The 27879-nt window shown below is 36.2% G+C and overlaps 1 long non-coding RNA gene across 1 annotated transcript in view; it reads left to right on the forward strand.

The window, feature by feature from the left end:
* LOC134484508 (solute carrier family 53 member 1-like) overlaps positions 1-24297 on the forward strand; it is a 108915-nt gene extending 84618 nt beyond the window's left edge. The window contains exons 5-6 of the long non-coding RNA XR_015647321.1: positions 20152-20211; positions 24203-24297. This is a non-coding gene — a long non-coding RNA (solute carrier family 53 member 1-like). The remainder of the gene's footprint in view (positions 1-20151; positions 20212-24202) is intronic.
* Positions 24298-27879: the final 3582 nt, after the last annotated feature.

Genomic DNA, 27879 nt, shown 5'->3' on the forward strand with positions numbered 1-27879 from the left:
CTTATTTGTTTTATTTTTTAGCAATTTTTATTTGATTTTTGCATATTTACATTACAAATATTTTTGCCTTTCCCAGTTTCCTGTCCATAAGATCCCTAACCGGTTCCCCTACTCTTCTTGTATAATCTCCCTTACTGCCCTTTGACATTCCCTTGAATTGGTAATAAAACCTAGTACAGACCAAGGGCATCTCATTCCATTGGTGCCCAACAAGGCCATTCTCTGCTACAGATGGAGTTGGAGCCATAGGCGATCCATGTTCAATCTTTCAATATTTGTTTAGTACCAGAAAACTGGTTTTTTGGCATCGTTTTTCTTATCAGATTAAAAGCCCCTTCAGCTCTTGTTATCCTTCCCCAAAATCTACCAACAAGAGATCTGTTTTCAGTTCACTGCTTTGCCACGATCATTCACTTCCGTATTTGACATGCTCTAGCTGTGTCTCTCAGGAAATACCTATATTTGTTTCTTCTAATCATGCAATTCTAAGACTCGTCAATCTTACCTAGATTTGGTGGCTAATATATCTATCGTATATGTATATGTATATGTATATGTATATGTATATGTATATGTATATGTATATAAGTATAAGTATAAGTATATGTATATGTATATGTATATGTATATGTATATGTATATGCATATGCATATGCGTATGCGTATGCGTATGCGTATGCGTATGCGTATGCGTATGCGTATGCGTATGCGTATGCACATGCACATGCACATGCACATGCACATGCACATGCACATGCACATGCATATCTATATCTCTATCTCTATCTCTATCTATATCTATATCTAATTCTATATCTATATCTATATCTATCTATATCTATCTAAATATATCTATATCTATATCTATATCTATATCTATATCTATACCTATACCTATACCTATACCTATACCTATCTATATCTATATCTATATCTATATCTATATCTATATCTATATCTATATCTATATCTATATCTATATCTATATCTATATCTATATCTATATCTATATCTATATCTATATCTATATCTATATATCTATATATCTATATATCTATATATCTATATATCTATCTATATATATATATCTATCTATCTATCTATCTATCTATCTATCTATCTATATATATATATATATATATATATATCCTATAGCTATGAGCTTGGATGGAATTTTAACATGGGTTCTGGGAAACAACGTCAAGAAAGTAGAATCCACAAATGACAGTGCCAAAGAGACTCTCTCCAGTTCTTATGAACCTAATGAAGCTGAGGTTTCACTGGACCTCAAGCTATTCCTCATCCTCCACATCCTCCTTAATCTTATGTTTGTCCTGAAGAAAGAATCATGGTAAAACACCCAAAACCCTCAAGTCTCTTTACTGGAAAACAATAAGGTAGATAATGCAAACTGAGGAAATGGGACTATAGAGTCAGTGAATTCCATAGTCCATGTTGTCCTTTGCATTGCTGATGTCTGGTTATTTTGGGATGAAGTAAGGATTTGGGTGTTTATCATTTCAAGTAGGTACACCATATTTACATTCTTATACTCATTCTATAGCTGGGCACATTTGTTGTCAAATCATTGCAGAAAATGGAATTGGAAAACAGAATTTTTGAGTACACATTCAGCAATACTTGCAAGGTCCCATATTGATTAATGGACAATAAGAAAGTGAAGTACAATATTCATTCGAATGAAGATCTGTTGGGTAAATACTGACCTTTGGGAAACAGAGAAAACCTACAAAATTGAACTGTATTTCACGAAATGTACCTGGGAATAAAATTAATATTCAGAAGAATGTCTTCCATTCCATGTTACAAGAACTTTTCTACCCATTCTAAGTCCTTGACTAACTTTTTTCCATTCAGAGCATGTAACCACTAATAAAGCAAAGAGAAGTCTCTAGATTTAGAGAGATGGAGTGCATAAAGTATTCCACTATGTAACAGGTGACACTGCTGGAAAGGGCAACCTCAAATCTGGTCCATGTAAGGAAAGCTGTTTAGCAGGGAGGCCATGACAGTTCTCAGTAATGTCATCATGAGGTTCTGCCTGAAAGATCTCTTGTAACCTGGAGAGCTTTACTTCTTCTTTGATGTCACAAGTGTTTTCGTGACTGCATTTCCTCTCAGGTGTTCTTTTAGTACCTCTAGTGTTTAGTAATTGGCATCTAATTCAGAGAAAACAGCTATTTGGGAGTGAGAACAAAAAGGATGATGAGATCAGAAGTGGGGATAAGAAAGAGGCCCTTCTCTCCTTGTCTAAAAAAAGGAATAAATATCTGTGCTTGTGAAAGTTCAGTGACTCCTTAGTAGGGGCTGAGTGGTATTGCTGAACAGACAGCATTGGTCTTAGCCTTCCACATATGGGAATCAGGAGCTGGGGTCCTCTCAGAAGCTTCTGGATTTCTCTGTTCTTATGGTTTCTGGAAGTCAGAGAGTTTATACCATTCATTTAATTATTCCAAAAGCCAAGTAATGGGATGGGCACAGTTGTTTTTCTGAGAGCACATGGCCTTTATTCTTTTTGACAAGAAGAAAAAGGCCCTAAGGAAGAAAGGAAGGACAAGTATTATATCCGTAGCTCAGAGTAAACTCCTCCATGCTTTAGATATCTACTGTGCAGTTTGTGTCTGACAGTGATATCTGCAAGAGAGAAGTGCTTCTAGTTGAGACATCACCATCTCACTGTTTCCACTATTATATCTCTGACTACCATTTTCTGACAGTGACACATTACATTACTGAGTAAACAGCTGTTTTTAGCTGGAAGTTTTTTTTTTTTTATTTACTTCACATACACACACACACACACACACACACACACACATATATATATATATATATATATATATATATATATATATATTACAAATTTTATTTTTTTATTAAAGAAACTAATTTCTATATTCATATTACATATTATTTCCTTTAAGAGTTTCCTCTCATAAGATCCCCAACTGATTCCTCTCCATTTCTTCTCTCCCTTCACATTTTCGTTAACTGGGATTCAAACCAAGGAAGGACCAAGGCCTTCTACTTCCATTAATGACCAACAAGGCCATCCTCTGCTATATATGCTGTTGGATGCATACGTCTGTCAAAGTACAGTCTTTGAATATTGGTTTAGTACCAGAAAGCTCTGGTTCATTGACTGTTGTTCTTATGGGGTTGAAAGCCCCTTCTGCTCTTGTTATCCTTTCTCAGAATCTACAAACAAGAGGTCCTTTACAGTTCACTGGATTGCCAAAAACATACACTCCTTTATTTGACATGATCTAGGTGTGTCTCTCAGGACATACCTATATCTGATTCCTGGCAGAATGCACTTCTTAGCTTCATCACACTTATCTAGTTTGGAGGCTGATGTGTGTGTGTGTGTTTTTATATTTATATTTTTATATATGTATATATATATATATATATATATATATATATATATATATATATATATATATTTTGGTAGCTCCTACAACTATTTGCATAGGTGGTTAGGTTGAATGTTAACAGGCATTCTGCACAAATAGGTCAGGAATGTAGAATTTACAAATGACAATGTCAAATAGATTCCCCCTGTACTTATGAAGGTATTGAAGTTGAGGATTCACTGTTCCTCAAGTCTTTCTTCTCCCTGCCCATCCTCCTGTTTCTTATATTTGGCCTTAAGAAAGAATCACAGAAACACATCTAAATCTTTAAGTCAGGTCATGAGAATACAGGAAGGTAGATAGTGTCATACAGATATCAAATATGACTAGAGAACTGAAATGTATAGTCATGTGGTCCTTTGCTTTATTGATGTCTGGTAATCTTTGGATAAAATAAGGATTTGGGAGTTTGTCATTTGAAGTAGGTACACAGTATTTACACTGTTATACTCACTCTATAGCTGGGGCCCATTTGTTGCCAAAAACGTAGCATAAAATGGAATTCGAAACATAATTTTTGAATACATATTCAGGAATATTTATAAAGTCACCTATCAAAGAATGTACAATAAATCAGAGAAATACAATATTCCTTCATCTAAAGGTCTGAAGGGAAAATACTGGCCTTTACAAGAGAGAGAAAACATTGAAAATTGAACGGTATGTCACAGGTTTGGACCTGGGAATAAAAATATTATCCAGAAGAATCTTCTCTGCTCCAAGTTCCTAGATCATTTCTACCCATGCCAGGACCCTGAATAACTTTCTCCATTCATAGCATGTAAACACTATTGAAGCGAGAGATGGAGTACATAAAGGATTTTCCTGTGTCACAGGAGACATACCTGGAAAAGGCACTCTCACATCTGGTCAGTGTAAGGAAAGCTGTTTGTAGGTAGGCCATGGCGGTTCTCAGTGATATCATCATTAGGCCTTCCATGAAAAATCTCTTGTATCCTGGAGAGCCCTATCTTCTCCTGTGTTGTCACAAGTGTTGTTGTGTCTGCAAATGCCTCTTGTATATTCATTCAGTACATATAGGGTTTACTAATTGGCCTCTAGTTCAGAGGAAACATCAATTTGGGATTGAAAACAAAGAGAATGTAAAGCTCAGAGATGGGGAGAACGAAGATGGCCTTCTGTCTTGGTATAAAAAAAAAAAGGAAGAAATATGGCGACCCTGGGGAATCTCACTGAGTCCTTGGTAGGTATCGAGTAGGTAAGTTGAAGATATAGAATTGATCTGAACCTTCCACACATGGAATCAGGAGCTCAGAGCCTGTGAGAAGCATCTGGACTTCCCTGCTTCTAGTGGATCCTGTAAGTCAGAGAGTTTATATCATTAATATCTTTATCCCAAAGGGCAGGTGTTTGGAAGGGCTCTTTTCTTTCCTTAGAGCTCATGGCTTTTATTTTTTTTTTTTTTTGCCCAGAAGAAATAGGTCCTAAGGAAGAAGTTAATGACAAGTATTGTGTCCACAGCTCAGAATAAACTCCTTGATTATTTGGATACTTATAGTGCAGTTTGTGTCTGATACTGGTGTTTAGGAGAGAGACATGTTTCTAGTTCATCATATCAGTCTTTCTACTATTAGTACTCTGACTCCCTTTGCCTGATAGTGACCCTTAATATTTCTCAGTCAATGTGTGTGAATAGATGGCAGTCTTCTTATCTTTACCTTATTTTTTTTTACTTTTTAACAATTTTTTTGCTTTATTAATTTGATTTTTCCATATTTACATTTCAAATATTTTTGCCTTTCCCAGTTTCCTGCCTATAAGATCCCTAACCAGTCCCCCTACCTTTCTTGTATAATCCCCCTTACTGCCCTTTGACATTCCCTTAATTTGGTAATGAAACCTAGTTTAGAACAAGGGAATCTCCTTCCATTGGTGGCCAATAAGGCCATTCTCTGCTACATATGCAGTTGTAGCCATAGGTCTATCCATGAACAATCTTTGAATATTCGGATAGTACCAGGGAACTCTGGTTCGTTGGCATTGTTTTTCTTATCGGATTGAAAGCTCTTTCAGCTCTTGTCATTCTTTCTCAAAATCTACCAACAAGAGATCTGTTTTCAGTTCACTGGTTTGCCACTACCATTCACTTCTGTATTTGACATGCTCTAGCTGTGTCTCTCAGGAATGACTTATATCCCTTTCTTCTAATCATACAATTCTATGCTTCATCATTGTTGTCTAATTTTGGTGAGTGATTTGTCTATAAACACACACACACACACACACACACACACACACACACACACACACACACACACACACACACACATATATATATATATATATATATATATATATATATATATATATATATATATATATATGAGGTTAGATGGAATTTTAACATGGATTTTGGGAAACAAGGTCAAGAATGTAGTATCCACAAATGACAGTGCCAAATAGACTCTCTCGTGCTCTTACAAACCTAATGAAGCTGAGGTTTCACTGGATCTCAAGCCATTCCTCTCCCTGCCCATCCTCCTGAATCTTATGTTTCACCTGAAGAAAGAATCATGGTAAAACATCCAAAACCCTCAAGTCTCTTCACCGGAAGGTAGATATTAGAGAACTGATATCTAATGGGACTACAGAAACACATTCTATAGTTCATGCTGTCCTTTGCTTTAATGATGCCTTGTAATTTTTGGATAAAATAAGAATATGGTAGTTTTGAAGAAGGTACACAATATTTACACTTTCATACTCACTCTAGAGCTGTGCCCCCTTTGCTGCCAAGATCATTGCAAAAAATTGAATTGGAAAACAGTTTTTGATTACACATTCAGGAACATATATAAAATGTACCCTCTCAAGTAATGTAGAAAGAAATTAAAACAATAATCATCCAATTGAAGGTCTTTAAGGAAAATACTTGCCTTTGAGAAACAGCGAAAACCTAGGAAATTGAAGTGGCCTTCCGTGTTTGTATAAAAACGAAGAAATACTTGGTCCATTGGAAAGCTCAGTGTGTCCTGTTTAGTGGTTGAGTGGGTTGCTGAAGAGATAGCCTTTATCTGTGCCTCAACATATGAGAATCAAGAGCTGAGAGTTTATATCACTAATATCTTTATCCCAAAAGCCAGGTATTGGAAAGGGACCAGTTGTTTTCCTGAGAGTTCATGGCTTTGATTTCTTTTCCCAGAAGAGAAATGTGCTAAGGAACAAGGAAAAGACAAGTAATCTGTCTTCAGCTCAGGGTAAACTCCTCCACGATTTGGAATCCAATAGTGCAGTTTGTTTCTGAGACTGATATCTGGGAAAGAGAAGTACTTCAAATGTGGACTTCATCATCTCAGTCTTTCCACCAGTAGTATTCTGACTACAATTACCTGACAGAGACTCTTTATATTTCTGAATCAATAGGTCTGGTTAGCTGCCAATTTTCGTTTCTTTATTTCTTTTTTTTTTAATTTTTCACATGTTTTATAGCTCTTTTTAATTGATTATTTCTATATTTACATTTCAAATGTTTTGTTCATTTCCACGTTTCCTGTCCATAAGATTCCTAACCGCTCCCCTTACCCTACTTTTATAACACCCTAAAGAATCCTAGACAATCCCTTGAACTAGCAGTAAAAACAAGGGAGAACCAAGGGCTTCTCCTTCCATTGATGCCCCAAACCACCATACTTTCCACATATGCAGTTGGAGCCATATGTTTGTCCATACACACTCTTTAAATGTTGGTGTAGTACCAGAAAGCTCTGCTTAGTTGAATTGGTGTTCTTATGGGGTTGAAAGTCCATTCAGCTCTTGTAATCCGTTCTCAACATCTACAAACATGAGGACCATTTTTAGATCTCTGGTTTGCCACTAGCATTCATTTCTGTATTTGTCATGCTCTAGCTGTGTCTCAAATGAAAGTTCTATATCCAGTTCCTGGCAGCATGCTCTTCTTAGCTTCAACAATCTTGTATAATTTTTGTGCCTAATATATCTATATCTATGTTATCTATATCTATGTCTATATCTATATTTATCTCTCTCTTTCTCTCTCTCTCTCTCTCTCTCTCTCTCTCTCTCTCTATATATATATATATATATATATATATATATATATATATATATATATATATATATATATATATATATGGCTTATACAACTATGTAATTGATGGAATATTTACATGGATATGGATTCTGGGTAACTAGGTCAAGAGTATAGGATCCACAAATGACAATGCCAAATAGACTCTCTCCTTTTCTTGTAACCTATTGAAGTTGAGTTTTCACTGGACCTCAAGCATACCTCTCGCTGCCCATCACTCAGGAACTAATGTTTGGCCCGAAGAAGAATCATGGCAATACATCCAAAACCCTCAAGTCTTTCCCTGGTAACACAGGAAGGTAAATATTAGATAACTGATATCTAATAGAACTTCAGAACCAAATTCTATACTCCGTGTTTTCATTTGCTTTACTGATGTCTGGTAATTTAAGGATAAAATATGGATTTGGGAGTTCATCGTTTGAAGGAGGTACACAATATTTACTCTTATATTCCCTCTATAGCTGCACCACGTTTGTTACAAAATTCATTGTAAAAAATGGAATGGAAAAATGAAATTTTGAGTACACATGCAGGAACATATATAATGTCCCCTGTCAATTAATTTACAATGAGAAAATATAGCACAATATTCATTCAATTAAAGGTCTGTAGGGAAAATACAGGGACATGGGAAACAGAGAAAACCTAGGGAATTGAACTTTATTTCACAGATTGGACCTGGGAAAAAAATTAATATCCAGAAAAATCTCTTTCCTTTTGTTTCCTAGATCTTTTCTACCATGACAAGCCCCTGACTAACTTTCTTCATTCAGAACATGCAACCACTCATGAAGCAGAGAGAAGTCTCTAGCTTTAGAGAGATGTAGCATGTAAAGTTTCCACTGTGTCACAGAAGACACTCCTGGAAATGGCACCTCCAAATCTGACCAATGCAAGAGTAGGTGTTTATAGGTAGGCTATGGCAATTCTCAGTGACATCATCATTAGGCCCTCCATAAAAATCTCTTGTATCCTGATGAGCCCTAGCTTCTTCTGTGATGTCACAAGTGTCGTCTTCACAGCAACTGCCTCTCAGATATTCCTTTCATATATCTATGGTTTAATAATTGGACTCAAATTCAGAGTAAAGAGCCATTTGGGAGAGAGAACAAATAGGATGAAGAGATCAGAGATGGGGAGAAGGAAGCTGGCCTCTGTCTTGGCATAAAAGAAAAGAAGAGATGTGTGGTTCTTGGGAAAACACCATGGGCAAATGGCTTTAGTTCTTTCGTTCTCTGGATTAACCAAGCTCATGGAGAAGTTGCTGAACATCCTAAAGACCTTTGGGCAGATGGTTAAGTTTCTACATAACCCTTTTTGATTTTGATGGTCCCGGGGATTGTATGGCTGATTGTAAATGTTTCCCAGGAAGAGTGCTAGAGCCAGATTGATTTTTAGATGCGTTAGAAGACATGGAATTTTTCAGATATACTTGGACTAATGGCACAAGGTCTAAATGATTTTTTTTTCGCTGTGGACTATCCCTCAGACCTTTGGGAAAAAAAGGTTTTGTATTTTTGAAGTCTAATTTGCACAATTACAAATCACTTTGAGCATGGAGATCACTTTATGGAGCCCCAGAGAGAGGTGAAGGAATTGCCTGAAAACCTAGGGTTGAGGGTGAACATGACTTGTGGGTAGAAGGAGGAGGTACTTGAGCATCTTGGGACAAAATGTAATGTCCAGCATGCCCTTGTAAGGATTGGCAATTTGTTATAATTCCTTTGTCATTTTTTGAAAATTCCAAGGACCTTTATTCAGATGGAGGTGTGGGACTCACCTGAGGAGTAGTTGTAGTTTTGGTGTCTCTTTGGCAGCAGAAGATGGCACAAGATCCCTTCTGGCAGAACGGGGAAGGTTGAAAGTGTCTTCCTTAGAGGAGAAATTTCTCAAGACTCCATCAGAAGGATCAAATCTTAACACGTTTTTCTAGAAATTGGATGCCTGTGGTCCACTTTGGTAGAGGGAGAATGTCTACTATTTCTCCCCAGAGTGGATATGTAAAATAAATCTACTTGGGTAGCTGGGGATAGTTGTAAAGCATGCTGTTCAGATGCAGTAGATCCTAAGATTTCCTTCTCAGATGACGAAGGTCTTAATGTACCATATATATGTGTAGATATCCTGCTTGACGTCAGAATTGCAGTAAGTTATTAGAGCTATGTCTGAAGATGTGACTTCTCCTAGAGCATCATGGACATATTTGAGAGATCTGAGAGCCTCATGAGCAGATAAGGATGTTTGTAGATATTGTTGTGTAATTGTGGAAGTTCCAAAAGAAAATTCTTCTTCTGCAGAAGTGGAAACCAACTTTTGTACAGATGTGTCAGGTTCCCTAGCCTGCTTGAGAGTCAAAACAGGTTCCAAGGCCCCTTCAGAAGATGAAGTAAAACCCAGAGCTTTTGAGGTATTTGGCAGATGTTCTGGTCTGCTTTTGTGTATAAAGAAGGACTGGCAACCCTTTGTGCATATTTGGAAGAGCGTGTAGCATCTTCTGTAGTTGGGGAAAATGGCTGATCTTCAGGAGATAAGGAAATTCCTATAGCCTCCTGTGAAGTTTGAGGAGGTCGTATGCATTCTTTTTCACTAATGAAATACAAGGAATCCGTTTCCTCAGATGTCGAGGATACTACAGACACTGGTGTTTGCAAATCATGTTACACCACTCCTGCTTCACATATAGTTGGATCCATAACATTCTCTACAGATGGAATATTTCCTAGAACATTTTTTGTACATGTGTCACATCCACAAGACATTTCTCAAGATGTGGCTGCGGGTAGAACTCCTTCTGTAGATGTTTCTTGTCCCACAGTCGCTTTATGAGATAAATTACTACTCAGAGAATCCTTCACAGTTTTGGGAAATTCTAGCACCTCTGATGTATATGTGGAAAATTTTGGAACCCTTCCTTACAGGACAGAATGACCTAGAGTCCCCTGAGGAGTTAGGTGATGTTTTATCTTCTCTGCACGTTGTATAAATATGGAGTCTGCATGGCTCATTGACTGTGTTCTGACAAACTTGTCTCTTTTGGTCCTGATGACAAGTCAGGAGGGTCCTTTTCAGTGGTAGAGGATATTTGAATAATTCTTTGATGTATAGGGACATTTGAAGTATGGGGGGAGATGTTGAGTGTGCTAGATTACATTATTTTATGTGCAGAAGGCACAAGAGTCTCCTGGTTGGACTCAGAATTTTCTACCACATCCTGCATGGGGGTGGAACTCTCAAGACCCATTCTGAAATTGACAATTGTCCTTGATCTAATGGTGTAAATGCAGAAAGTTTTGTCAATGCTTGGGGTGTTATGTGTGTTATGAGGTTCACTTGAGTATTTGTGACTGCATTTTGTCCCCCTCGGACAATAAGTGATGATTTAAGCCATTTTTAACAGTGGAGAAGTCTGAACGTTCTCTTGGTTTAATAGAGAAGTTATGAAATCCCCTTTGTTAGCAGAATCAGGTTTCAAATGCTTTTAACCCGAAGCAGTTTGCATAAGGCACTTTGGTGGAGATGGGGGACATCTTTGACTGTCTTTGTGAGTGGACATAGCTTTCTCCCATGTTTTGCAGCTGGCGAAGGTATTAAAGTCACATGTGGAGAGGGGGCAGGACTTAATCTATTTGTGGAATATGAGAAATCATTGAGATTACCTTTAAAAGTAGAAATTTTGCAGCCCTCTTTGTCTGATGGGGCTTGTTGTACCTCGCCTTGACAAGAGATGTCTTCTCCAAAACATTTGGAGGAGAATTGGAAAGACTGGAGACCTGTAGTATAGGGAATGAACATTTGAAACTCCTTTGGAAACTCTGTCTGACAGAGAGCTGATCACCCAGAAGACTGGGCAGTACTTAGACTTCAGGGATGGAGAGACTGCCACTTCTGCCCACCTGGTCCCACATCCCTAGCCCAAGAGGAAACTGCATAGTGCCGCTGGACACATGAATATAAGAGTAGTCAAGCTGCAGGAGTCCTGCAGTACAAATGGCATATGGATTGGAACTGGTCCAAACAATATCCTACACACAAATCTTCTGTGGGGTGGGGAACACTTAGACCATCAGAAGGGCAGAAACTCCTGAGATCTCTGCTCACATTCCTGACAAAAAAAAAAAAAAAACACCTGGCTCCATCTGGGCCTCCTGTTCATAGTGACCTAGTAGACATTTCTGGTTGTAACTCTCATTGAGAGCTGAATGGCAGCCTGAGAAGCAACGTCAGGCCTGAGACCAGAGGTGAGGACAACTATTCTGCTCTAAGTGACCTGACTAGTGGATTCAGGACATGCAAAAGCAGAACTCCTCTGGGACCAGGCACTTCCAGTTTCTAGCTGGCTCCTGAACCTTGCTGATCCTGGCCCAGAGCTCCCTAATCCTAGAGGATGTGGGAGAGAGAGCTGATCACCCAGGAGTCTGGGCAATACTGAGCATACAAGGCACAGAGACCGCAACGTCTGCCCACCATTACCCACATCTCTGGCCCAAGAAAAACAGCATAGTGCCTTGGGACCCAGGAATATAGGAGGAGTAAAACTGCAGGAGCACCATGTTCCAGACTGTGCCTGGATCTGAACAGAACTGGTCAAACAGCTCCCTGCACACAAATCCTGAAAGTGGAAGAACTAGAACTTCAGAGGAGCAGACATTACTGGGAAACCAGAGGAGACTACTCTCTGCCCAGATTACTGGCTCAATAGGAAAACACCTTGTGCCTTCTGTGCTCCCTCCCCCCCACAGAAGGATATAAGTGAAATATGTGAAGTTCCTTCTGGTTCCAGCCCACAGGGACTGCTGAAAGCCAGTGGACAGGAAAAACTGCATGCATGAGGTAAGAATTCTCTGTTCCCATAACTGGGTAAAAACAAAATGGGAAAACATGTCTACAGCAGTCCTGACACATGAGCCTACTGGACGGTCAAGCCACTGTCAGAAAGAGCAAGACAGGCTAACTCCAGAGAAACCTGATGGATAGAGGCAATAACAGGAATTCAAACAACAGAAATCAAGACTACTTGGGCTCATCAGAGCCCAAATCTCCCAACAATGCAAACACTGGATATACAAACACACCAGAAAAGCAAGATCTAGATTTAAGTTCACATTTTATCATGATCATGGAGGATGTTAAGGAGGTCATAAATAACTCCCTTAAGAAAATACAGGACAACAGAAAATACAGAAGTAAACAAATAGAATCCCAGAAAGAGGGAACACAAAAGTACCTTAAAGAACTAATGAAAAAAAAAAAAAAAAAAAAAAACAGGAGAAGAAAATGAACAAAAAAATCCAGGAGTTAAACATGGAAACAGATACTATAAAGAAAGCACAAAGGAAGACAACCCTGGAGATGGAAAACCTAGAAAAGAGACCAGGAGTCATAGATGTGAGCGTCACCAACAGGATAAAAGAGATGGAAGACATAATCTAAGGAGCAGAAGATTCCTTGACACAACTGTCAAAGGTAATGTAAAAAAAAAAAACAAAAAAAAACAAAAAAAAAAAAACCTCCTAGCCCAAAACACAGGAAATCAAGGACACAACAAGAAGATCAAACCTAAGGATAACAGGTATAGAAGAGGGTGAAGACTGCTAACATTAAGGGACAGTAATATCTTCCACAAAATTATAGAATAAAACTTCCCTAATCCGAAGAAAGAGATGCCCATAAACATACACAAAGCCTACAGAACTACAAATAGGTTGGACCAGAAAAGGAAACCCTCCCATCACATAATAGTAAAAACACCAAATACACAAAAAAAATAAAAATATTAAAAGCAGTAAGTATATGTATAAATAACATATAAAGGCAAACCTATCAGAATTACACCAGAATTTTCACTAGAGACTATGAAACCCGGAAGATCCTGGACAGATATCATACAGACCCTAAGAGAACAGAAACGCCATCCTAGGCTACTTTATCCAGCAAAATTCTCTATTAACATAGATGGAGAAACCAAGATATTCCATGACAAACCCAAATTTACACAATATCTTTCTAAATATCCAGTAATACAAAGGACACTAACTGGCAAATCCCAAAACAAGGAGGCAAGTAAAATCATAAAGCAAGAATTAATCTTTTCACAACAAAATAAAGAGAAGGGAAGCACACAAACATTAACTATCCTCCAATTATGAAAATAAGAGAAAGTGATCATCGCTATTCCTTAATATCTCTCAACATCAATGGACTCAATTCCCCACTAAAAATACACAGATTGACACACTGGATATGTAATGAGGACAAAGCATTTTGCACTACAGGAAACACACTTCAGAGACAAAGACAGACACTACCTCAGAGTAAAAGGCTGGAAAATATCTTTCCAAGCAAATGATCTGAAGAAGCAAGCTGGAGTAGCCATTTTAATATCATATAAAATTGACTTTCAACCAAAAGTCATCAAAAAGCATAAGGAAGGACACTTTATATTCATCAAAGGAAAAATCCACCAAGATGAACTTGAAATCATAAATATCTATGCTCAAAATAAAAGGGCACCTGCATACATGAAAGAAATCTTACTAAAGTTAAAAGAACATATAGCAGCACGAATAATAAGAGTACGAGATTTCAACACCCCATTCTCACCACTAGACAGATCACGGAAAGAGAAATTAAACAGAGACATAGACAGACTAACAGAAGGATTAAACCAAATGGACTTAAGAGATATTTAGAGAACATTCTATCCAAAACAAAAGGATTTAACTCCTTCTCAGCCTTTCATGGCACTTTCTCCAACATTGACCATATAATCAGTCAAAAAGCAGGCCTCAAAGGATATGGAAATATAGAAATAATTCCATGCATTCTACCAGACTACCATGGGCTTAGGCTGCCTTCAAAAACAATCGGGAAAGAACACCCACATATACATGGAAGTTGAATAATGCTCTACTCAATTATAACTTGGTCAAGGAAAAATTAAAGTAAGAAATTAAAGACTTCTTATAATTCAATGAAAAAGAAGGTACAATATACCAAACTCTTGGAACACAATGAAAGCTGTGGTAAAAGGAATACTCATAGCTCTGAGGGCCTGGAGAAAGAAACAGGAGAGACTATCCATCAGTAGCTTGACAGCACACCTAAAACCTCTAGAACAAAAAGAAGCTAATACATGCAGGAGTAGGAGAAGGCAGGAAATAATCAAACTCAGTGCTGAAATCAACCAAGTAGAAAAAAGAAAAGTGACAATACAAGGAATCAACAGAACCAATACCTGATTCTCTGAGAAAATCAACAGGATACATTAACCCGTAACCAGACTAACAAGAGGAAACAGAGAGTGTGTCCAAATTAACAAAATCAAATATTAAAAAGGGAGACATTACAGCAGAATCAGAGGAAATTAAAAAAAAATCATTGTACTACAAAAGGCTATGTTCAATGAAACTTGAAAATCTGGTGAAAAAGGACTACTTTCTAGACAAATACAAGGTGCCAAAGCTAAATCAGGAAAAGTAAACCATTTAAACAACCCATAACTCCCAAAGGAATACAAGCAATCACCAAAACTCTCCCAACCAAAGAGTCCATGATCAGATTGGTTTAGTGCAGATATCCATCCAAAATTCATTGAAAATAACGTAACAATACTGTTCAAACTCTTTAATAAAATTGAAACAGATGGAGTACTACCAAATTGCTTTCATGAAGCCACAAATACTCTAATCACTAAAACACAGAAAGACCCAAAAAAGAAAGAGATCGTCAGACGAATTTTCTTATCAATATTGACACAAAAATACTCAATGAAATTCTTACAAACCTAATCTTACAACACATTAAACAATCATCCACTATGATTAAGTAGGATTCATCCCAGGCTTGCAGAGATGCTTTAATATACAGAAAACAAACAACATAACCACTATATAGCAAACTTAAAGATAAAAACCACATGATCCTTTCATTAGATGCTGAGAAAGATTTTGACAAACTTCAACATCACTTCATGATAAAAGTCCTTGAAAGTACAGGAATTTAAGGCCCATACCTAAACATATATAGCAAATGTGTAGTTAACATTAAACTAAGTGGAGAGAAACTTAAAAGAATCACACTGAAATCAGGGACTAGACAAGGCTGCCCACTCACTCACAACTTATTCAATATAGTTCTCAACATCTTAGCCAGAGCAAGCACACACTGAAGGAGGTCAAAGAGATATAGATTGGAAAGGAAGAAGTCAAAATAGCACTGTTTGTAGTTGATATGATAGTATACTTAGTGACCCCAAAAGTTCCACAGGAGAATTACTAAGCCTGATACACAATTTCAGCAAAGTGGCTGGGTATAAAAATAACTCTGCACAAAAGCTAAACAAGCAGAGAAAGAAACTAGGGATATGACACTCTTCACAATAGCCTCAAATAATATAAAATATCTTGGGGTGACTTTATCCAAGCAAATAAAAGATATGAGCATATGAGCAGAACCTCAAGTCTCTGAAGAAATTGAAGGAGATTTCAGAAGATGGAAAGATCTCCAATGTCCATGTCCTGACAGGATTAATAGAGTAAAAATGGCCATTGTACCAAAAGCAACCTACAGATTCATTCCAATCCCCATCAAAATTTCAATCCAATTTTTCATAGAGTTAGACAGAAAAGTTCATAAATTCATCTGGAATAACAAAACACACAGAATAGCTAAAACTGTCCTCAACAATAATGGACTTCCTTGGGAATCATTATCCATGAACTCAAGCAGTATTACAGAGCAATAGTGATAAAAACTGTATGGCATTGAGACAGAGGCAGCCAAATAGACAAGTGGAATAGAACTGAAGACCCAGAAATGAAACCACACACCCATGATCACTTAATTTTTAAGAAAGGAGCCAAAACCATCCAATGGAAAAAAAGATAGCATTTTCAGAAAATGGCGCTGGTTCAACAGAAGGTCAGCATGTAGAAAAATGCAAATTAATCCATTCTTACTGCCTTGTAGAAGGCATAACTCCAACTGCATCAAGTACCTCCACATCAAACCAGATACACTCAAACTAATAGAAGAACATTGGGGAATCATCTCGAACACATGGGCACTGGAGAAAATTTCCTTAACAAAACACCAATGGCTCATGCTCTAAGATCAAGAATTGACAAATGTGATCTCATAAAACTACAAAGCTTCTGTATGGCAGAGGACACTGTTGTTAGGACAAAATAGCAACCAACAGATTGGAAAAAGATCTTTACAATCCTACAGCAGATAGAGGGCTAATATCAAAAATATACAAAGAACTCATGAAGTCAGACTAAAGGGAAACAAATAACCCTATTGAAAAATGGAGTTCAGAGCAAAACAAAGAATTAACAGCTGAAGAATTTAGAATGGCAGAGAAACACCTAAATAAATGTTCAACATCTTTAGTCAAAAGGGAAATGCAAAACAAAACAACCCTGAGATTCTACCTCATACCAGTCAGGATGGATAAGATGAAAACTCAGGTGACAGCAGATGCTGGCGAGGATGTGGAGAAAGAGGAACACTCCTCCATTGTTGGTGGGGCTGCAGACTGGTACAACTATTTTGGATATCAGTCTGGAGGTTCCTCAGAAAATTGGACATTGAAATAACTGAAGAACCAGCTATATCTTTCTTGGGCATATACCGAAAAGATGCTCCAACATATAAAAAAGACACATGATTCACTATGTTCATAGCAGCATTATTTATAATAGCCAGAAGCTGGAAAGAACCCAGATTCCTTCAATAGAGGAATGGATACAGAAAATGTAGTACATCTTCAAAATGGAATATTACTCAGCTATCAAAAGCAATGCCTTTCTGAAATTCATAGGCAAATGGATGGAACCAGAAAATATCATCCTGAGTGAGGTAAACCGATCACAGTAAAACACACATGGCATACCCTCATTGATAAGAGGCTATTAGCACAAATGCTTGAATTACGCTAGATGCACAGAACTAATGAATCTCAAGAAGGATGACCAAAATGTGAATCCTTCACACCTTCTTTAAAACGGTAACAAGAATACCCTTGTCAGAGAATAGGGAGGCAAAGTTTACAGAGGCTGAAGGAATACCCATTCAGAGCGTGCCCCACATGTGGCCCATACATATACAGCAACCAATCTAGATAAAATGGATGAAGCAGCAAAGAAGTGCAGGCCAACAGAAACAGAAACTTTGTCTACTGAGAGACAAAGCCAGAGTATGGCAAATACTTAGGCAAATGCCAGCAGCAAACCACTGAACTGAGAAAGGGATCCCGGCTGAAGGAATCAGAGAATGGCTTGAAAGAGCTGAAGAGGCTCAAGACCCCATATGCAAAAAAAAAATGCCATAATTCCTTTTGTTTCTACTTGGTTGATTTCAGTACGGAGTTTGATTATTTCCTGCTCTCTAGTCCTTTTGTTGCATTTGGGTTTTTATTGGTTCTGAGATTTCAGGTGTTCTGTCAAACTGCTAGTGTACCAGAGCTCCTGTTTCTTTGTGGAATCTCTCATAGCTATGAGTTTTCCTCTTAGCATTGTTTTTTTTTTTTTCTTTGTGTTCCCAAGTTATGCCTTCATTGTCATTAAATTCTAAAAAGTCTTTACTTTTTTTTCTTTATTTCTTCCTTGAACTAGTTCTCATCGAGTAAATCATTCTTCAGGTACCATGTATATGTGGGTCTTTGGTTGTTCTTGTTGTTATTGAAGACCATTCTTAGTCTGTAGTGATCTCATAGAATGAATGGGATTAATTCAATCTTCTTGTATCTGCTTATGCCGGTTTTGTGATGGATCATAATTTCAGTTTTGGAGAAGGTACCATGTAGGACTGAGAATAAAGTGTCAGGAGCCATAACAGGACAAGCTAAAAACTAGCAGGTGATCATCCTCAGATGGACAGCCTCGGATTATTTTATAATCCACAACTGGTTTGCCCTTATTAAGCAAGGCTGTAAGGGATTCATTTTGGGAAAGTTTCCTGCTATTGAAGTGCTATTCCTGTTGTTATTATTAGATATATATAACAATCCTTGAGTAAGATCACACACATTTGGAGCAGATCTCTGCAGGCCACAAAGTTGTACTGTCCCACAGTGATGCTATACAGACAAATAGATGAATCTTTAGTCTTAATAATGATCCTACAATAATTCCTAATACTATATCAATGGTCATTTAGCTTTTTATAATGGGACTTCTATAAGTCTCTTTCTAATAGTCAAAATTGCAGTGACAACTCTGCCAGTCTCCCAGGTATCACCAGTTAGTTGTTCTGAGATAGTAAACAGTCTTTCCCCTACTTAGGACACATTCCAAGAGGTTGCAAAACAGTTATCAAGAGACATAAAAAGAGAACAAATGATTTGTTACAGGTGCAAGGACAGAGGATAAGATATTGACTGGGTTTATCTGTAAATAACTTCTCTATCAACTATGGTTTTGGATATTCAGTGAACCTGTAGAGCTGACACTGGTGATGAAGGTTTAGCCAGATAATTACTCCTGATGGATATTCACGTAAACATTCTCGGTTGTAAAATTGTATATCAATTTATGCTTTGATCTTTCATATGAAATAGTGATAATCATTGTAAGACGTGATCATGTATTCTGAAAGATGTTTAGGTGCTGAGGACAAAGAGAAGACACACAGAAGGACTGAGACAGAAGGTCTGAACTGGAAGGACAGAGACAGATGGACTGGGCTCGATAGTGGCTGAGCTGAAAAGTCCGGTTTGAGATAAGGAGAACTGAGCTAAGTAGAGCTGATACAAAAAGATCTGGGCTGAGAAGAAATGTAGAGAGGAATAACTTATGTAACATAAGAGAGCAATCAGCAGAATGCAGAGGAAAAGAGGAAAAAAGAAGAAGCTGGAAAGAAAAGAAGGTGCAGGCAGGTTTGTCCTTACCATGGGACAGAAAAGGTCATTTCTTAGTACTAATGCAGGCTTAGTCTTGTTAAAAGGAAGAAGTCTTTTCTCTTACAAACTTGGGATGAATAAACTTAGCATTAAAAGTGTAGAAGCGATTTCTTTCTCTCTGAAATAAAGATTGGAGTCCATCTTTCTGCACTGGTCCTTGGTCTTTTGCTCAATATGCATATGTAAGTATGGATGTCTGTGTAAGTATGTAATTATGAGTTTTTGTGTGTAAGAATGTAATTGTGAGATTGCATGTAAGTTGGGCCCAGCTGAATTTGAGAGGAAATGTATCAATGCACGTTTATTGAATCCAGGTGTGAAATTATGTTTATGCATATTTGACTATGTAAAAGTTTTACTTCTGTAATTGCTATGCACTTCTCATGGTTTAGTAGAAGTTTATTGCTCCAAGCTTCTCCCTAGCCTGACAAGCAAGAAGCATAAGGACAAAAGGGAAAAGGCTCCAGCAAGTAATCCTCTACTTTATCTCCTGCTGTTTTAGAATGAGGTGGTAAGTGCCAGAGACTGCAGTTTCTGGTCTCAGAAGGCAGACCAGTTACAGTAGCAAAGCATAGTGACTGAGACATAGATAAGTAAATCAGGTACAGTAACATAGTAACTTAGACTTAGATAAGTAAACATATTATCATACAGCAACCAGAAATATCTTGAAAGACAAAAACTGACCACATATATCGTAAGACAAAGTCTCACCCTCCACTAACACTCTTCCTCCTCAGCTGCCTCAAGAAGAACCAACAGGAGAAAGAAGATCAATCTTAGGGCTGGCCCATGAGGAGGTATATTATTTTTTAAGATGAAATGTTGTATTGATATTTGTTAAATACATTTGGTTCATACCTTGTTAGTTTCTTTGTGTCTTTGCTTAGTTTCTCTTTCCATGATCTGTCTATTTATGAGAGTGGTGTATTGAAATGTCCAACTATTATTGTTTATGATATAATATATGTTTTGAGCTTTAGTAAAGTTTCTTTGACAAATGTGTATGCCCTTCAATTTGTAGCATAGTTATTCAGTATTGAGTTTTTCTTGGTATATTTTTCGTTTGGTGAGTATGAAATGTCTTTTATTACCTTTTTTAATAACTTTTGCTTGAAAGTCTTTTTCATTTGATACTAGAATGGTTACGTCAGGTTCTTTCTTGGGAACATATGCTGAAAAATTGTTTTACTGCCTTTCACTCTGAGGAAGCATTTGTCTTTGTCATTGAATTGTGTTCAGTTCATGCATCAAAATGATATATATATATATATATATATATATATATATATATATATACATACATACATACATACATACATACATACATATATATATATATATATATATATATATATATATATATTCAGTTAGTGTTTGTCTTTTTATGTAGAATCGAGTCCTTTGATGTTTAGTGTATTTGGGAACAATTGTTGCTTTTTTCTATTTTTTTTTAGATGTCAAATTATGTTTCTGTGGCTATCTTTTTTAACTTCTTTTGTGTTTTTTAAAAGTAGATTATTTTCGTGCTTTGTGTGGGGTGTAGTTTCCCAACTTGTGCTGGAATTTTGGATCTATTATCTTTTGAAGGACTGGATTAATGGAAATATATTTTGTAAATTTGCTATTTACATGGCATATCTTGGTATCTCCATCTATGTAGTTGAGAGATTTTATAGTAGCCTGGGGTGCCACATTTGTTCTTTTAGGATTTGTGTGATATATGCCCAGGATCTGCTAACTTTCATAGTGTCTTTTATGAAGACTGTTGGAATTCTGATAGGTTTGCCTTTTTATATTACTTGAACTTTTTCCCTTACTGCTTTTAATATTTTTTCTTTGAATTGTGCACTTATATTTTGACTATTATGTGATGGTAGAAATTTCTTTTTTGTCCAATTTTTTTGGAGTACTTTATTCTTTTCATATGGTTAAGGTTGTCTCTATCTTTAGGTTAGGGAAGATTTCTAGTATAATTTTGTTGAAGATATTTACTGGCCCTTCAAGGTGGGAGTATTCATTCTTTTCTATACCTATAATCCTTAGGTTTTGTCTTCTCATTTTCTCTGGGATTTCTGGGATGTTTTGGGTTAGGAGTTTTTTGTGATTTGCATTTTTTGACAGTTGTGTCATGTTTTCTATGGTACCTTCTGACCCTGATAATCTTTTCTGTCTTTTATATTCTGTTGTTTGATGCTTGCATTCTTGACTCCTAATCTCTTTCCCAGGTTTTCCATATCCAGAGTGTATCTCTTTGTGTGTTTTTTTTTTTTGTTGTTAATATTGTTGTTGTTGTTGTTTTTGTTATTGATCTTTCTGTTTAAATATTTTTTCCTGATGGATTGTTCACTTCCTCCACCAGTTTGGTTATTGTCTCCTGGAATTCTTTAAGGGAGTTCTGCGTTTCCTCTATAAGGGCTTCTATCTCTTTACATCTGTTGTCCTGTTTTTCTTTGACAGAGTTACTTATGTCCTTCTTAAAATCCTTTAACCTCATCATGTTAAGTGATTTGAAGTACAAACATTTCTTTTTCTTTTCTGTTTTGTTGAGGATATCCTAACCTTGCGTTGGAGTGAGAACTGGGATCTGATGATGTCATGTAGCCTTGGTTTATGTTGTTTAGGCTTTTATACTTCCCTCTCGCCATCTCATTATCTCTGGGGTTAGCTGTTTTTACTGTCTCTGACAATGGATTGAACCTCCTGTAAGCCTGTGGGTTAGCACTCTAGGGATACTAAATCTCTCTGGAAGGATCTTGTCTACCAAGAGCTGTGGATCAGGATCAGCTACAAGGAATAGATAGAAACCAAAAGTATATTGTGACAGACTGCACCTCTGTTCCTGGGTTCTGAGGGCTCCAGGAAGTTCCCTCTGAAGAGTGTTAATCTCTCCTGTGCTCTTTAGTGTGTCATCACTCCTGGAAGTCCAGCCATTTTCTGGTGGTGTCTGGCCACAGAGAGATGAGGTACAGGTTCAGCTCTGGAAACACAGCTGTATGTCCTCTTGGTTTTTAATCTTTCACTGGAACAGCTCACAAATAAAATTTGACTCCAAGACCAGTCAGCCCCTAGGAATGATCATCCCTTTGTATCTTCAGAGATGGGACCACAAATGAATTGCACCTGGCATTTTAAATGGGTGCTATGAATTAAAATTAGGTATCTTATTCTTTCATGTCAATGTATTCCTAGCTGAGATAATTGCTCAGTCAACAAAGCATTGCTGTTGAATATGAAATAGACTATCGCTGACAAAAAAAATGTTTAGGCAATGTCATTTAGGTCATTGAATTGTAATATATTTATGAACTCACATAATTACTTCATGATGGTTTAACCAATGCATGGAATGCATATTCATTAAAACGAAGAATAGTATAAAGTTTATTTTTTACAACTTACTAAATCGTGCAATCAATCAATCAATCAATCAATAAATAATTAAATAAATCTCCATTAATGTACCAGGCTTCATAATAGTGGTATAGATTAGGAATGAATAAAAAGTATTATGAACTTTCTTTTATAAATACTGCTTTATATACAAGGAAAAAGAAAGAAATGAATGCATAAATCAGTGTGTTGGAGTTAATAGCATGCAAGTAATTGAAGAATCTATTTTAGAAATAAGGTCATGGAGATTTTCTTAGGGAAGTGACATTTAAGTTAAATTAAATGAAACAGAATTGAACTATATTTTGGGCAAAATCACTGTAAATATAAGGTCGATAAAAGGATGAAGACCTTGACCTATCCAAAAGTACATATGAGAGAAGTTTGTATTGATTAAGAGATAGAAGAGCAGTCCAAATAAAGCTGATGCTTAGGCAATGTCACATATGGGAATATAGAAACAATATTATAAATATAATTTTCATTTACAGAAAATGTATTAGAAATCATTGAGTAGGTTTAAATAAGTTTGTTTAACTCAGTATGTATATAGTAAGGGACTCTGGTTACTTATGTATTATGAAATGTTACAGAGAATGATTTGAAAGAAGTTTTTGAAGTCTATATGGAAGTAGTGTCAATGATAATGAAAAAGAGTCATATCAGAGAGCTATGTTGGAAATTGATGTGTTTTGTAGTAGAATGAGGCTGGGGTGGGCAGGAAGAAAAGAAAGCCAATGTCTTTTTTTTTTGAGCAAATGAAAAGATGTTGGTGTTATTTACTAAGATGTGAAATATATCATGATAAGTGGGTTTAGGAGAATTTTAAAGGAATTTATTTTAGATCGATTTACTTGAAGATGCTTGAAAGAACCTCTAACTCACTAGACATTCCTATTTACTGTTCATGGTTTGGTGATTTAAGTCATTACTCAGACCATAATTAGCTGATATATAACAAAAACTTATTTTAATATCTGTATTTTTTCAAGTTATATCCTCATATTTAATTAAGAGGAAACCTATGATTATACTACATGCTTATTTAGTGTATTCAGACAAAGTATTTGCCCATTTACTTACTACAAACATTTTGGATTGCAATTAGAATTTAATCCAAGTTTATGGGAGATGACACAGCAGCTTGATTAGAATGTATTAGCTCATGAATGTGAATTTCACCGAAAGAAGTCATTTGCTCAGATTTTGTAAATTTACAAACACTAGAAGAGTAAAAATAGTAATAAATTCTAGCTCTTATACTTTTTATCTTTAGTATTTTAGTGTGTTATGATATACATGCAAAAATTCCTTATCCAGATGATTTTTAACTATAATATCCAGTACTATTTAGCATATCAACAGTATTTTAAAACTATGAATAACATATGCTTTCAGAAAATTTTCATCAAATGAGCCAGAAATTCTTCATGACTTCAACACATCATGACCATTTTGAACCGAATAAAACACAAATCAGGAAAGGCAGAAAATGATTGACACATGTACTGTTCTTGGTTTTAAATTTAACAATCGTGCGAGTTATAGGATAGAGCTTTGAAAGTAGAATCAATGAGAGGATGAAAAATACTGAGGAAGAGTAGTTAAATTGAATTCTTGCTACATGAAAGAAAATACTGGATCTGAAGGTAAGGTACATTCTATAAAATGACCCTCTTCTTCTGCCACTATTTATTCAATGCTTTGGTATTTGATCGTATAATATGTTCCATAAACGTATCAATGATTCTGGTTATTCTTAATTAAATGAACATGCAGTTCAGCTGATTTAATATTACACATTATCTTAATGTTCTTCTGTATCTTTGGATATTAAAATATAGAGAATTATTTTGATTTGGGTAAATTTTTATTGTTTGTTTATCATATAAAGAAGAAATTATTAACAAAGAATGGATACCTGATATTTTCTAAAAAATGTCAATAGAGGTTTAAACCGTATATGTAAGCTCAACCATTTATACCTTCTCCAAATGAAACTCATTGAAATGTCACTACTCGTATAGTACATAAAGGGAGTGATATATAGGACTAAAAACATCCCCTATGCATCCAGAACCATCTATTATCCACATGATGAAAGCCAATATTAGGAAGAGAAGATGGTACAGCCACATTGCAGGATAAATCAGCTTCATTCAAAATGAAGATTAAGGTGGAAAGTGATTTGAACTAAGTACAGTTAAGAATATGAAAATTTCAAAAAATGCAATCTTACTAGGTGGTATGTCTTTGTTGCAGGAGGTATGTAGTTATGGGTAGGTTTTGATGTTTCAAAGGACATAAGCTATTTCAATCCAGTTTTCTCCACCTTCCGCTTGTGTTCTGAGATGTAATCTTTCAGCAACCTCTGCCTGTGTATCTTTGCTCTGATATCATCCATCACTGATTCTTATATTCTGGAATGTAAGTCCAAATAAATTATTTCTTTTATACAGGAAAGAATAATACAAATGAGTTTAATGTTATGAGAAGCAGACCTGGTTTACCTGATATAGTTGCCTTTTCCCTTCTTAGCTTGGGCCATCACACTTCTGCTATGTTGAATGAGATGTATCCACATTCTCTACTCTCACATATTGCAGTTTGTCACTTGATCCTCAGGACCTCCTTATACCTGGGGCTGTATTTTTTTCTTGGAAGTTAGAAAGTTTGTAATTTCCTGAATTTGGTGCAGGGTTAAAAGTGAATGGGAAGTGAATGACATACATACCATAACTCTTCTTTATTATTCCCTAAATGGGGGTTATTGGAAGATTTGAATACTGAGGTGAGCAGAAATGAAAGGTGCTGCTTTACTTGAAATGTTTTCTTACCTCATTCTGTGCCCCTGTAAAGGACCAGCCTTATCTCTCAGACCTGGCCATGTTCCTATCACTGCTCCCCTTCCTTTCTATTGCAGCTCTTAATTCTAGGTCCTGCTTGCCACTCTAGGTTTCATATTGACCAGATTCAGCTCATTTCCCTGTGATCCTGCTCTGAAACATACACAAGTTTGTTTGTTTGTTTGTTTGTTTTTTTCTTTTCAAACTTTCAATTTTTATGTTGGTTTTTGTTTTAACTCTTTTATGGAAGTCTTACAAGAGAATCATTCAGGGATGTCTGTTTTGATTGGAATGAGAAAATAATGAAAAAATCTTTTTTCAAAATTACGGGACATGTTCATGTCTACATTTTCTCTTACATACACCTGCCATGCTAGTTTATCTCCCTGTCTTCTCCTGAGTTCTTTCCTCCCATTGCTACTTGGATACTGCCTCTTAATACTTATTGCAGAACCACGAATGCTGACATACACAATGAAGGTGTTGATACTTCACAACATTTCTAACCCTTTTTCTTCCTTCTCTCTTGTTTGAATTAATTTGGATCACTGTACTCAATAGTACAGTGCTATAGTGCTTGGGCCTTGAAAATATCTGTTATTATTGCCTTGTCATAGTTTTACAGCTCAGGGTTGGGCCTACTTATACTTTGGAATCTTAGTCCAAGAAGTTTGAGAACTTTAATAAAACATTGTCAGGAGCTACATATGCTTTTAAATGATTCCTTAATAAATTGAGGCATATAAAACCCTTTAGTAAATCATGGAAAAAGGAGTCTGAGATTCTAATTTCTGTAAAGTACTTGAAAAACATGAAAGCGAGAAAGACCATGGCTCGCTCACTCTTGTTATCAGATAGGTCGCTGAAATATGACTTTAGTTTTTCTGCGATTTCTGGTTAGAACATAAAGATGTCTGTTGTAGTTTGCATTAACAGATTGCTTATATTAATACCCCTTTTGCTATTGTTTTCGTTTTCTGTCTTCATTGTTCCCATTAGAGCCTTAGCTCCCCTCTCTGTGTAGATAAAAGGTGGGTTCAGTCCAGCTATTATTGTTCTGGCACACAAACTACTTTTTGGGAACAAATGTTCACCATTGTATAGTTGACAGTGGTTTCAAATTCTTCCCTTGTCCTCACTTTCTTGTAACAACATACTTCTTTACATCTTCTTCAATTGACTTTATTGACCACACTGTAATCCTATTATGTATCTGTGTGTATGGAAGAAAGTGCTTTTTAAATTTTCTGTGGTTAGTGGGTTTATTCTTCCATAAACTGCTACCCAAAAGCACAAGACCTCAGGCCATTACTGGGAATTATTTTATGCTGGGATCTTTGGGGGAGGATAGTGTGTAATTCATCACTGTCCTTTGTTTCAGAGATTTTTATATTTGAATAAGTAACCCATACTATACAATTAGCCAACTAACTCTTGTGTTCCCCTTCCTGTATGGCTGCTGGTGTAAATAAATTGCATTTTGTCATTGATAAACAATAATAAAATCACTTAAAGACACAAACACACTTAAAGACAGAAAGTATTCACAAAGAAAAATCCACTTAAAATGGAGATAAAATATAAACAAAATAAGATCAAAAGATCCATTCAGAAATCATGATATTAAAAATGTCATTATCAAACTACAAATTTGTAAGATGAGATAGTAATAATATATATTTAGTAAAGAGGAAAACATTAAATGCACTGTGTGCCCAAAGAATTCATTCAAAATGTAGTATATAACCAAGAATGGAATTTAGCTCTCACTCTTGGTACAATAGAGGCAAAATGGAAAAATTACTGCTAGGCTAAACCCAACCTGGAAGGCGTAGTGCCAAACTATCAAGAAAGATGATGTTTGAAAAATACCACATAAAGAAAATATCGATAATAAAAAAATATATATAAAAATAAGAAAGTATTGAAGACCAGCCCTAGTCCATGATAATCTGATAGGGTGCATGGGATTATTTGAATATTCTGTTATCTATTGAGACCTGTTTAGTTACTGAGTATATGGGTAAGTTTGGAGAAGTTACTTTGAGGTGCAGAGAAAAAGGTATGTTCTATTGTTTTAAGATGAAATGTTCTTTCAATATCTGAGAAATCCATTTGGATAATAATTTCTGTTATTTTTACTGTATCAGTTTAGTTTCAGTTTCCACAAATGATCCATTGATCTACGTGGAGTATTGAAGTCTCCCACTATTATTGTTTCCGGGACAA

Source organism: Rattus norvegicus, chromosome Y, assembly GCF_021556685.1.
Source record: "Rattus norvegicus strain SHRSP/BbbUtx chromosome Y, alternate assembly SHRSP_T2T, whole genome shotgun sequence".
Taxonomy (NCBI): Eukaryota; Metazoa; Chordata; class Mammalia; order Rodentia; family Muridae; genus Rattus; species Rattus norvegicus.